Source organism: Haliotis asinina, chromosome 8, assembly GCF_037392515.1.
Source record: "Haliotis asinina isolate JCU_RB_2024 chromosome 8, JCU_Hal_asi_v2, whole genome shotgun sequence".
In the NCBI taxonomy this organism is placed as follows: Eukaryota; Metazoa; Mollusca; class Gastropoda; order Lepetellida; family Haliotidae; genus Haliotis; species Haliotis asinina.
The window spans coordinates 11,067,872-11,081,612 of record NC_090287.1 but is presented as its reverse complement, the minus strand read 5'-3'; the positions used below and the strand labels follow the sequence as shown (position 1 = coordinate 11,081,612).

General features: G+C 38.4%; 1 pseudogene; it reads left to right on the top strand.

The window, feature by feature from the left end:
• Positions 1-10,515, top strand: part of LOC137294421 (uncharacterized) — a 30,481-nt pseudogene extending 19,966 nt beyond the window's left edge.
• Positions 10,516-13,741: the final 3,226 nt, after the last annotated feature.

Here is a 13,741-nt window from a genome sequence, read left to right as displayed (position 1 = left end):
GATTGGAGTGGTGCTGTTCAGGATTGTCTACCATCTCCACCTACAAAAGAATTACCCTGTATGAATCCGTAGTAGTGAGAATCGAGTCAAACCTTCTCCCACTCATTGGAATGCCTGGAGATTAATCAGGGCGAGATAGACACAACGTCAAATCTAATGATTGGAGAGAATCCACTACAAAACACGAGCCCATCTTTTAACCCCAACGTGTCTCATAATTGTGTTAAATATCTGTGCCGGTGGGATAACGAGTGTGTTCTTCAGGGATACATGTTCCAAGGTTTAGAGGCCGAGTAAGGGGTATTTATTAAAAGACTTGAAGTACTGATTGACCAACCAAAATAAAATATGAAATCCCTTTATGATAAATTGATAAATTGTCTCATTCACTCTTTTTGCACAACATTATGATATTGGTGTCTCGAATCAAGTTTCACGGTAATAAAATGCATACAATTCAAGCATTAGTGAGTGAGTGAGTTGAGTTTTACGCCGCAACCAGCAATATTCCAGCTGTATGGCGGCAGGCTGTAAATAATCGAGTCTGGACCAGACAATCCAGTGATCAACAACATGAGCATCGATCTGCGCAATTGAGAACCGATGACATGTGTCAACCAAGTCAGCGGGCCTGACCACCGTTAGTCACCTCTTACGACAAGCATAGTCGCCTTTTATGGCAAGCATGGGTTGCTGAAGGCCTATTCTACCCCGGGACCTTCACGGGTCTCAAGCATTAAGACTGTGTGTCATTTGTTAAGAAGGGAAACATTCGACGCGCTTACTGTGATATGATAAACGCCTAAGACATGCAGATAACATATTACAACAACCAAGTACAATTTATATCACCACAAATGTTTCCCCATAGTAATTATGCAATAACAAAGCAGATTAAGATGGTTCTGATTCTGATATATATTGACAAGGTGCAGGTCTTCACGCTAATCTATCAGCTTCCCACAAGAAACAACACAGGAACAGGATATTCTCAAGATATCGGAATGCACATACCTTCATTTCAAAAATAACAAAATTGAAATCAATACTTCTTGATCGTTCTGCTAACTCACATTATGGTAAAGATGACGAGACCTCAAGCAATGACAGATTGCAATGCTGATGTATATAATTGGTTGCAGAAGCATCAGGCAGAGAGTTCATGCACAGGTCGGATGTGAAACGGGCAGGAAAAGTACATTACGTTCTTTGTTTGGTCAGCATTGCACTTGACACTATTCATCGTATCCATCTTCATCTGGCCATTTGGGACCGCGTATAAGCTGCTTCACTGATTTGATACTGTGAGCAATCGTCCGCAGCGTCATGCCACGATGGCATGGATTTGTATATATAAGTGGTGAACAAACATGTGCCAACAGTCTTCACAGGTTCAGGACAATTTGTCTAATGTGAGAACAAATGTCATTTGAATTTTAATTTGTAAAGTTCTGGAGTAGAACATTTAAACGATATGTCTCCCCACGAAAACCAGTTGATCTATCCTTCTTATCTGTTTCGTTACACATATGAATCGGAATTTCTGGTCGAGTTGAGAAAGTCAAAACATGATTATGTGACCATGGTGTTCAATGCCATCCAATAGCCACCGATGTACCCGTCTGAACGTCAATTATAGTCGGATGATACAGCCACAAGCCTGTCATAGATAAATCTTAAAGATTGGCATAGTTTTATATCATCTTCACACTATTTAAGTAATTATAGTAGCATTAAGTCCTTGTTGCAGCCTGAAAAATATTTAATGTGTCTCTCTGGTAGTCTTTGCTAAGAGCCTTATGTAAATTGAGAATATCTCTTCATGATTTTAATATTAACAACATACGTAGAAACAAAAATGAGCAGGTATATAAATCACTCTGTTTACAGAGTGATCTCAACGTTATGGAGGACGAGTTTCACGTCCTGTTTATCTGCGAAAAGTATCATGATCTGAGATTAAAAATATCTCCCAAGCCTATCCATCGTAAGGCACTATTCAATGAAACTCTTGCGTAAAAACATTAAATACAAATAATGAGGATACCTTACGAGCTCTCGCCATTTTTCTTTAAAATGTGTTTATATTGAGGTATCAATGGAAATAGAAATATTACTGTATTGTTCACCACGTGACATGTGTTCTGTAAAATATAATTATATTCTAGGCTATGACGTCGAATTACGGAATAAATGTATATATCATATCGTATCATATCATATCATAAAGATTCAGAAAGACATGAGAGTTTCCACATGTGAGATACACCACCATAAACTAGATCGGAGAATAGTGTATACATGTATAGAATGAAAATTTACAGCATGTGACAAAGACAGTGACGTTTGATGGCATGGACGGCGATATACATGTCACACTTTCAGGAAACATCGTTGGTCGGTATCGTATTGTTTCTATTTCCCCAATTCAGTTTTAACAACAAACAGGCTGTAGGAATTCAATGACTGTAAAATTCTTATCACTCTTCTTATTACATCATCATCATGTTGAAGTAGGTCACTGACCTTGACCAGGGTTAGCCTAATTCCGGCCATGTTTGTTTACAAATGAAGGAAACGATTGTTTTGGTTGTTTCAAGGTTACTTTGTATTTTCTTATAAAAGACTAATATTTATAACGCGATTTTATAGCAAAATAATGATGTCTTGTAAAAAGAGTATTCACATTATTTTAACCTTCATGTTTTCTTTTTTCATCTCGGATTGTTTGAGGACAGCCTGTTCTACGTTTATTGAATCATGGGAACTTTAACAATACTAAGAATGAACATGTATCACATGTGATGAGATCGTTAGGTATCGTGAAGGATTAAATTGCTGTTCTGCAGAACTGTGTACCCTTTCCAAATGCAACAGAATTAATTTATCTTTCACGAATCTGCAGTGGTCACGATCTAATCAAAACGTATCCAGTTAATTACCATGCCAGGAGAGTTAAAGAGGATGTAATTAACACAAACTCAGATCTATCTTGGAGAACACCAAAATATATTTATAAAATCCTGCTTCTAAACTCAACGTGTCATAATATTTTGTTTAGTACCGTTTACTGATTTGAAAACAAGCGTGCTCTTCAAAGACATACGTTCATTTGGTGTAAACATTAGACAAGGCCAGAGAAAGTCAAGGAAAGGGTATTTTTGGAAGCACATACCGTGCTGACTGACCAACTATAACAAAATACGAAATGTCATCCAGTTTTCACCCGACCCTCTCACCAAGGAAATGATATTAACTGATGTGTTTATTTCTTATCGCAAGGCTATAGGAGTCATAGCTAGAGAGTACGAAGCTCTGTTTCAAACTGAAATTGAGAAAAAAGAACAAAGAAAGACATATATGTGTGAATGAGCGAAAAAATAAACACCACGGTCATCCCTCCCCAAATATGTTGAGAACGCAAAACTATCACTGGACAAATGTGTTAACATCAGCTGTCCATCAATTCAAATATCTTTTTGCATGCTGGGAATGGCAACAACATTGACAGAATGTTAACTGACATTGTCACACACATTTCAATGGTGGATCCGATCAGATGGACGATATGTCATATTATTCACATACATCAATGCTCCCTAGCATGTTTTTAAACTACTATCACTATTACTTGCAAACACCTCTAACCCTGATGGAATGTTCTCCTTATAGAAATTAAAGGTGTATGTGAAAGAAACTTTTAGAGCAATATTTAGACACACTCAAACAACGTGCTGTAGTATTTCAATGGTGGATCAGATCGGTGAAATGTCATATTTTGCACACACCTCAAATATATCCTAACATTTTGTAACTTTAAATATATCACTATTACTTGCAGACCCGTTTTAACCAAAGGTATACATCTCATTTAAGATTTAAACGAATATGTGAAAGAAGTGAATAGCTGATTTAGTCTTTCTTCGCTGTGTACCGAGAATTTAAGCCAGAGATCTACACCATGCCGAAGTAAAACCTTACTACAAATCTCCTGTAGTAATAATGACACTAATAACAAATATTTGACTTATAATGAATTGACAGAAAGGGAAATGTATCTTCTATAGCTATATGTGGGTTTTCGGTTGTCACTACACTGATTACACGTGTAATCAGGTGTTGAAAATATACCGTTCTCAACCATAAAAAAATAAGTTGCGCCACATTGGCATCGACGAGCCGAGGCATACGCTAAGGGGATTTTCGAGGAGTGACCACCCCCCACCCCCCACCCCCCTTATACAGTCTCATTGACAATGTCGAAGGATTCAATGCTGACGAAGAGCATCATGATGATGATGATGATGATGATGATGATGATGAATGACCTCTTGCTGTCGAGGACGCGGGGACACTGTACTATGTTCTGAAATGGCTCGCTGAATGTCATTGGGAGTATTGCGTTCCTGAGTACGTGTTGATGGTATGATGGAAACAGTAGATAGTCTCTATGTGAAATTATAACACTCGATTTAATGTTGTTGTATTCTTTGAAACAGAAAGTAAATGTGCCAATCGTTAGTAGTGTCCGTTCACATTGCAATGTGCAAAAACACATGAATTAATGTTAAATAACATTAAGGGTTAGAGTGGTACAGTACTATGTAATATTTGGACATTATGTCAATAGTTAACTACGTATGTGTGAGTGAGTTAATATTTACCGTCACATCAGCAATATTGCAACTACATCGTGACGAGAACCATCACTATGTATGATATTACCAAAGGCATTATATTCTATCACTACAATGTTGGGTGATAGACATTATGTACAAACGATACCCTTGAACTTTGCTCCTATCGGTATTGACGACTAGTTACAAAGTGCAGGTCGTCGTGCTGCTCTAAGAAGAAGAAGCCTCGAGTCCATGTTTTCCTTCACTGAGAAAAAGCAAAAGTGAAATCGACATATATTGGACATTCTACTGATTCATATTATCACCACACTTTTGTGACCTCAGCTGAAAGCAATGACTGACTGCAATGCTGATGTATGTAATTGGCTGCACAAGCACCAGGCAAAGAGTTCACGCACAGGTCTGATATGAAACGGGCAGGAAAAAGTGTTTGCATCAATACCCCCGTAATGACTGACTACTGATGCTACTTTATAAGCAACTCATAAGTTGGCGCTGTCGTATAGGGTTCGATATGTGAGCGTTTGAAAAGATAGCAAATGAATTTGCAGAAAGTAGCTTAATTTATAAAAGAAATATAGGTTAAAGGGACATGGTGTAGCCTGAGGTACCTTTCTTTCTGTGTACCCATAACCTTTTCAAGTACTTTATACAGTTTTATATATTTTATTAGTCTAAGAATATGTGTAAACATTTTGTTGACTTTGGTAAACAATAGTTTTTTGCTCGTTCGTTTGTTTATATGTTGTATATTGCCAGTATGTCACACATGTATGTCGTTTGGTTGGCTCGTGTCATCGGTTCCCAATTGCGCAGATCGATGCTCGTGTTGTTGATAACTGGATTGTCTGGTCTAGACTCGATTATTTACAGCCTGTCGCCATATAGCTGGAATATTGCTGGTTGCGGCGTAAAACTAAACTCACTCGCTCACCCTTCATGTTTCAGTAATTAATGCCGTGATAACGTTGTCAGAATATAGCGACCAGTTTACATAACGGGTCCAGAAATGACTTTAAACTGAATAACACTGTCAGCAACCACTTCATAACTATTCCAAAGGCGCAATAGTGGTATCAGAGATGACTGGAGGATGTTGCAAAATGATGACCTTTTTCTCCAAATGAGACTAACTTTTGCGAACACATACATTGTGCACAAGTTATGGTGTGTACATACCGACGCGTCTATCTGTACTTTTTGCGACCTTTCACAGAATCGAGAATGGTAATCGTGAAAATTGATAAGAATCATATAACACTGATGCTACATTAATTGATGATACACTACCTCCGTGATACAAAAGCATTGCTCAGGATACAACAACGTTGACCGTCAGATGATGGACGCCAATAGTCACTGAACAATACTCGATTATGGTTGAAGATCATGCTGAAATCGCAATCGATGGAAATCCGAGACCACACCAGCTGAGCCAAATCTGAAATATATTTTAACGTTTCTAATTAGCAACTTTGAGGAATGTAATGAATGTGGTTAAAAAGGTAGGCATTGCTCAAAACCCATATATACCTCATTCATTGACTTATAAAGGTCGGACATCTAACATAAGAGATTTCAAACATTGTCGACGTCATTCGGTGGCTTTGGTACAGCTTTGAACTTCCAGAGTATCCAATAACGAGTCCTTACTCTAAGGTGACTTTGCTCGTACTTGATATGGGTGTAATAAGGATGGTAGATGATGACCACGAGATTGAAGTGTTCTGTGCATGGTCTGTGATATAACTGATAAGTTAACAAATTGATACACATATTTCGAACTCCAAAACTGTATCATACTTTCCAGCCAAAACCGTAACAAAAACACAGTCAAATATAAATCTCCTACTGTCTTTCTTTGACTTAAACAGTAAACCCGCAACTTCTCCGAGAAATACCACAATCCTAATCCAAACACTACCCCATGGAAGCAGGGAGACACGATGTGTTTTTCCCCAAAGGAAACACTGAGTAAATTGTACAACGTGGCTACTTTCCCACTGGAGGCTTTAAAACTCCGGAGTTCGACAAGACCAATATGCTGTGTGAGGGTAAAAGTGTTCTTTTTGAAGGGTTCTATTGCAACATAATTGATTTATTTTATTTATCCAGAAATTAAGACTCACGCTTGGTGGGGGTTTTAAAGAAACGTTAAGAGGTACTTACTCGAGAGAAACGCGGAAGACCTGGTATTTCTTCTTTCGCTACACGGTCATTGTGATGAAGACTGCCATGACCGAAGCAGTGATACAGATGTGTCAAAGACAGTGCGTGCGACTGTTGCTTCTGATGAACACAGCATGTCTAAGTTCAACACAGAACATCGCTGTAAACAGAACCGACGAGAAACACCCTGTAGCAATGCCTATGAAATATTTATATTTTTAACACAATGATACTTATAAGTGTTGGTTTTATATATTGTTGTTTTGTTGAGTGTATATTTTTTTAAATCAAAAGCAGATTACCCCCAGTCTTATTTGGAACGACTGACACGCCAGAAATTTGTCATGCTAATGTTTAAGGCCTTTGGTTTGTTGGTTCTAGTGTTTTGAAGCTGACTGACTGCTGAGATTGGGGCCATCTTCCCCAATATGACAGCCACGGCATTATACATTCATCATATGATCTGGTGACACTGAGAAACAATAAATTTTGTTTCCTTGTGCACGACGATAGTAATAACTCAGGAAATACATTCACGCTCGTCCCCAGTAAGAATCTTGTGGTTTGGATATTGTGTGCTGAAGAACACCGCATCTTTCACATTCTGTCTCTGGTTGTATCCATACATATATGATACAGGGCAACGTTATTAGCTATATCTCCAACTGTAACGTTTCCTTGAGTCATAATGGGAAGAACAAATAACTTATATGGTTACGAAGTTAACGCTTGAGTGAAGAATAAATACAGTGCACACTGTCTAATTTGGACTGACTTGGGACCGAGTAAACAGTCCAGATTAGACAGCAGTCAGCAGAAAAGTTCCTATAAAGAAGGATTAAGTCGGGACCGTACGTTTAGTCCGGTATATACAACAATCCGAGAAAGACTGCACTGTATATGTGAAGATTGTCTGATATATCACTGAAAGTAAACGAATGTCCAAAATCCATACCGTGCATTTTTAGCAAAATGACTTTAAAACACCTTGTACACGATGTAATGAATAATTGCTTTCATAATGTAAGTTTACATGTAGACGTGTCGCCATCCAGAGCCTCTTCGCTTGTCGGTGAAAAGTAACTTTGTTATTTTGTAGATAGTTTAACATTAAAGTATAAACCCAGGACAATGACTTGAGGATGCTACAACAAAGATTACATTACTCTTGTTGTGTTTTCATATACCTTTAACTGTACAATCGACTCTCCCATTTGTGGTGATTGATTGTTATTGTGGAAAAGGTTTTTTGCGGCTTACATCCAAAATAAATGCAGTCTGTGAATCTAGAAAGAAATGATGAAGAAATGATGACGACCGGCAATGGACATCTGTGGAAATAATTATGACGTCAGATTATACTGCCATGCAAAAAAGGTGGCTGAAATACACAGGAAGTGGTATTTTTTTTATATGTGTGATATTTTGGACCGTGAGTTTGCAATTACTTTTGGCAGCTCACTTACCAGACATGAAACGACAAAAACCCAACCATATAGCAATACTAGTTTCCCTTCGATGTGGATGTGTCATTCATGAATTATTTAGGATGATAGTCTAGCAACTTAAGGTCACACGATCATTGTTTAATTAGCCGACACGCTTGCCTACAGTGTAGCAGTTATCGCAAGGGGCATCGAACATGATTATCCTCAAGACAAGGTTGCCCATATACAGGGTAAACTGTACCTTTGCCCATCAGGAATTGGAGCGAATGATACTGAATGCTTTCATTACGAGTTTACAATAATTGTACGTGAAAGGATCTCGATTTGTAATTCGATAAGACATAAGGTAAATTAAAAAACAGCGTGGTTCCAGTCGACAACTGACAACGTTTTCACAAGGCATAACACGTGATAATGGCAATTTCAGTCCAATCGGATCATACCGTAACAAATGCAAGACTGAGAGCTCAGTGTGTCTAAATTCAAACAACGATTCAGGGTCGAATGCCATTTCCAATGCTCAGATCAAGGTGCTTTGCCTGAGGCATTATTCCAAAAGACACTTAGGTCGCTAAAGAGTAATTACGTGTCACCGGATGAACATTGACCCAAATCCGCATGGACAAGTACAGCACGGCCAGAAACATAACTTCCCAAACACGACCACATTCACCCTGACCCTTAACCCTAGCTGTTCATCTCAAAGGGAATCCTAACCCTATTAATGGTCAGATGGGTCTCGCGTTGAAGCCCTTAGGACGTTCTCGATATTTTCTCATCAACTCCCATTTCGTGTTGAAATGCCTTGTCTTTGTGTCGATAGTGAAATTGCAAGTTGCATCAGTTGAAACCTGAGAGCTGATACACGAGTTGATTCACCATACATGTACATTCAAATGTATTCTGTGAACTTGTGTATCAACGTCTGTGGTTAAGTTTGAGAGGAAGCTATTTGAAATTAGTGTCATTGGGTTTAGTGATCAATGTGCCATTAAAAATGGAAAGTTGGTCTGTGTTCGTTTGTACAATCAGTAGAACGTGTGAAATGCAATTTTTCGTTAGACATGAAATGCAAACACTCGAACTTGTGATTCACTCAACAGAACATCGCATCTCGGCTTTATGCTGAGTTTTCAGATGAAATATGTCATTGTTACTTGACATTAGTTGTTAAAATACTGTCTCTCAAAAGTATTTGTCAATGTCTATTGATGTCTCAGGGAGGAAGTTTCATTAGAAAAACTGTTTATGGCTGTAATCATCACATCACAAAGGTTGTTAGTGAACGTCTTATTTAACATGCACATAAACTGACGGGTAGAAGAGAGTAAACACCTAATAATTGGATTTAACAGAAAGATTGCATGGGCTGTAAACACTGAAACCAGCTCAAGGTCAAATCATAACTATGATACCTAATGAGAAGCATCCCCTTTTTGCTCGTTTCTGTTCTAGCCACCCTCAAACATCGGTGTTCTATGACCGAGCAGTCTGCGTTTTCAAACGTAGAGGCGGCAAGTTGCGACAGTTTCAGAATATTGATGGTAATTTTGAAAGCGTTCACAATGCATATTTGTACACGGACACAGTAGGTGCATCAACATAATCTAATTATTACTGATAACAGTGTTTGATACCCATCTGAGACTTCACTTATCAAACTGGAGCTGCGTCCATATTCTCTTTGTGCTCAATATTAATTGGTTCAAACAATAAGATTACATTAATCACATAAAAAAATGTTTACATAATCAGATACAATAATTTACAAGAACATGTGTTACGTCTATCGAGTACAATGATAATGATTGCATTAATAGTTATAGGAAACAGTTAGAAAGATGGTGGTAACACACAGAGATATATTGATAATAGTTATATTGAATATATGTAAGGTCATAGTCTGCCATATATGGTGTTGCACTGAGCACGCTATACCTTGGAGTGCAAGGTCTAAGCTGTCAGAATGTCCGTATATCGGAGTTTACACTAAGTAAATTTTTATTTCCAATAAAAGGGATGCATCAGCCACTGTACATTACTTCACATTGTATGTGTGTTCAGCATAATAAAACTGTTTTGGTAAACATTCATATTATATACATTTGGCAGAAGTTTGCAACTTTTCAGTTATATCTCGGATGCATGCGAATACAAATATGCAATCTGATCAAAGCACGAATGACTGTTCACACAGTGTCGTGTTAAATTTGTTTCAGGCAGCCCAGGAACAAGAAGAGACACAGATCTTGTACTAGAATCACCATAGATCGGGTCACACAATACCAAATCTACATACTTTGCTTAATAACGTTAGTATAAGGATTATCTGTATTCCATTCTGGAATTCTAGAAACCTATTACATTCACGATCCCAAATTCATTCCATTTCCTAGTCCACCGATTGAAACAAATGGGAACAGTGTTTTGTACCTTAAGCCTTGAAGATCAGCCAGCCTCCGCTTACTGGTCAATACTGACTACGTCCACCTTGTTTAGTGTTCCTTGCTCTTGATCCAACAGGCGTTCTCTTGATGAACTGTCTCTGAGGAATTAGCCGATATGCCCAATATCATTACTGTATCATCTTTACATTGTCCGTCCAATATATTCTTTACTTGCAACAGGTTCTGACAACGTGTAGATGAGGCGTTCAACAAGGTTCTATGCGTGTAGTGTCTCTGTCATGAACGACATGTTCTGTTCAAATGTATCCATTTCACCACGTCATAGGCTTTACGGTTCTGGGAATCCCAAACTGAACTGAACACGAAAGGGCACAATCACAGGGGCATCAATGGTCTTAATTAACAAGGCTTTAAGGAGAATCTATGGTGAACTGAAGCATTTCAGAAACCAGCTCTTGACTATGTAATTAACACCGTTTTTGTCTCAGGTTTTACAGGGTAACCACGTGTTGCTGGATTGCAGGTAGCACGAGAATGAAGATCCGAGGCTAGTGCTGTTTAAGAGATCTTCGTCATTGTCTGCGGTTGCCTCCTGTCGAAGACTAGTACCTTCAGGAAAGGATTATTTGATAAATTGCAGAACTGTATAAATCAATCATTTCACTGCAAAGGCGTTTGTAATTGGGGCAATATATATCTCGAGAGAAAGGTTCTAACCGTGCGTACATACGCACCTACCTATGGGTCAGTGCGTTATAGTCTCCTTTAATTGTTTCCAGAGGCACAATCCATCATTATCCGAACCCGTTTAATTCTCGAAAGTCCAGAGAGTGTCCCATGACAAAATATAGCAACGACTCAAAGTTAGACAAGGTTCTTAACAACCTCTGTATCTCGCACGATGTGCCGGGTAATATCGTAAAGTAAAAGTAAAATAATGTCGTCCTAATATGAGTGTTTGTTTGGAATATTACACATGCGCAAGTACATTCACAATTAACTCCTTTATCTGTTTGTGAAAGCACTGAATCTTTCCACCATCACTTGTCTTGTTGATTACAATACAGTTAAAGCAGGGCAGACAGTATTATATTCATGTCCTAGGTATATAGCCGGGTACCTGTTATTTTGACTGCTGTAGATATTCACATAAGGGCTGAACTTGCATACAATGAGTGTATACATGTACTTTCTTGCCATTATTCTCCGTGACTAAGCCATCATGGTTTGTCAATAGTAGTATCTTCTCACAAGAACGTTAAAATAACTGATAAAAGGGCGTCAATAACTAACAAGTCCCCCTGCTCGTATCACAAAGAAATTTGTTTGCCCTGTATAAATATGGAGGATGGAACGGATGAGGATATGCAAGTATTAGAAAGCAGGCGAGTGTTTAGTACCGAGTCATGAAGCATTAGGCTTGGGAGTTGTGGACGAAAAGCGTTCCTTGTCTATGCTTCATTTATGGGCCTCTTACCAATGGCAGTCTTGGGATTGGTGGGAGTGACCCAGCTATTTGCAGTCAGCTCCACCACTCCACTTGCAAGAAGTGACTGAATGTCCGATCAGACAATATAATTTTCAATAACTATCGCTGACATCAACGGCTCATCACGTAGACCAAAATTTGAAATTGGATTAACTTTGATTCATTTCCAGTACCAATACAGGTATTTCGTCACTGATACTTCGCTTAGTTAATGACGTAATCCTTCATCTTGTTGAATACAATTTGAAGTGAAAAACAAAATGAATCTCTAGATGAGATAACATGTCTTGAAAGTGCAAGAAATATTATTTATTCCGTTGCATAGAATGTTGAAGTTTAGTTCTTTTCCTGGATTATGACTCATATGTCCATTCTCATTATCAGAATAGTTATGTTGTTATTGTGACCATAGTAAAATCTGACACGGAACTGTTTCCGGTTTATTGGCCACTCGACATACACAAAAAGTTATTCCTTGCAATTTCATTTGATATTAGAGAGACTATATGGAACGAGTGTACAGAACAACCAGCGTATTGTAAATTTTCCATCTGAATCTTTAATAATTACAAAAGTGCTCCATTTCAGTATTCATTGTTGACAGGTTACCTTTGGTGGTTCAGAAGCCACTGCTGATCTTCCCTTTCACATTCCCAGAGAACCATAGACGTGTCAGACGTGTGACTCTAAACGTCAGTTTATTCTTCGTTGGAATACACTGTCAATTGCATGCAAGAACAAACTGCCAATTGCATGCAAGAATGTTACAAACAGTACCAGTCGAAGTTTTGTCGTGTCCACTGCAATATCACACATACCTTTATACACGATGGTGCTTTGTGTGCGGCTTGATATGATGCTATGTTCACTGTAATCAGGACGACTGAATGTACTTGGGTTGCGATATTTGCGATAGGTCGATAGCTCCCGGGACGGTTATTGTTTGAGAAAGTAGGTGAGTAATGAGATCATTAAGAAAGATTGTTTTGGGGACAGCGGTCAGACAAGCGTGTGAGATAAGAGCAGTAAGTATGGTTCTGTGAAGGCCAGCGTTAAGGACAGCAGGTATTCCAGTTGTTTCAAGAGCGGGTGGAACAACGGTCAGAAATGTGGGAAAGACATGATAGATTGTCTTCAGTGTATAATCTTAATACAAGGGTTACAGACCATTGTGCAGACAATAAGATCTAGAGTGTCATCTAATGTTTCATAATTTTGTATACAAACTGTCCTGATTTACACGTGCACATATCGGGACTAAAAACCAGGAACGATGTTTTCTTCAACCAAGGTCAACTTGAGAAATGTCATCTTAATTAGTGCCACGGTGATAGAAGTTTTAGTGCATCCCTTCGTGGAAGCTGACCCAACATGCATCTGTGTGAAGATTTACTAATTGTGCCTTATGCACGATATCAGATAGCACCCACTGTAAAAGTATCAAATCAGTTATTTACATAGCTATAGGTAGACTGTATGAGTGAAACTTTACAGGTACACCTTCACGCCATTCCCGTTTGTGGCTATGTCATCATGAATGTCAAAACTTACCATCTGGACATACGAAAGTGAAAATAACTTTCAAAA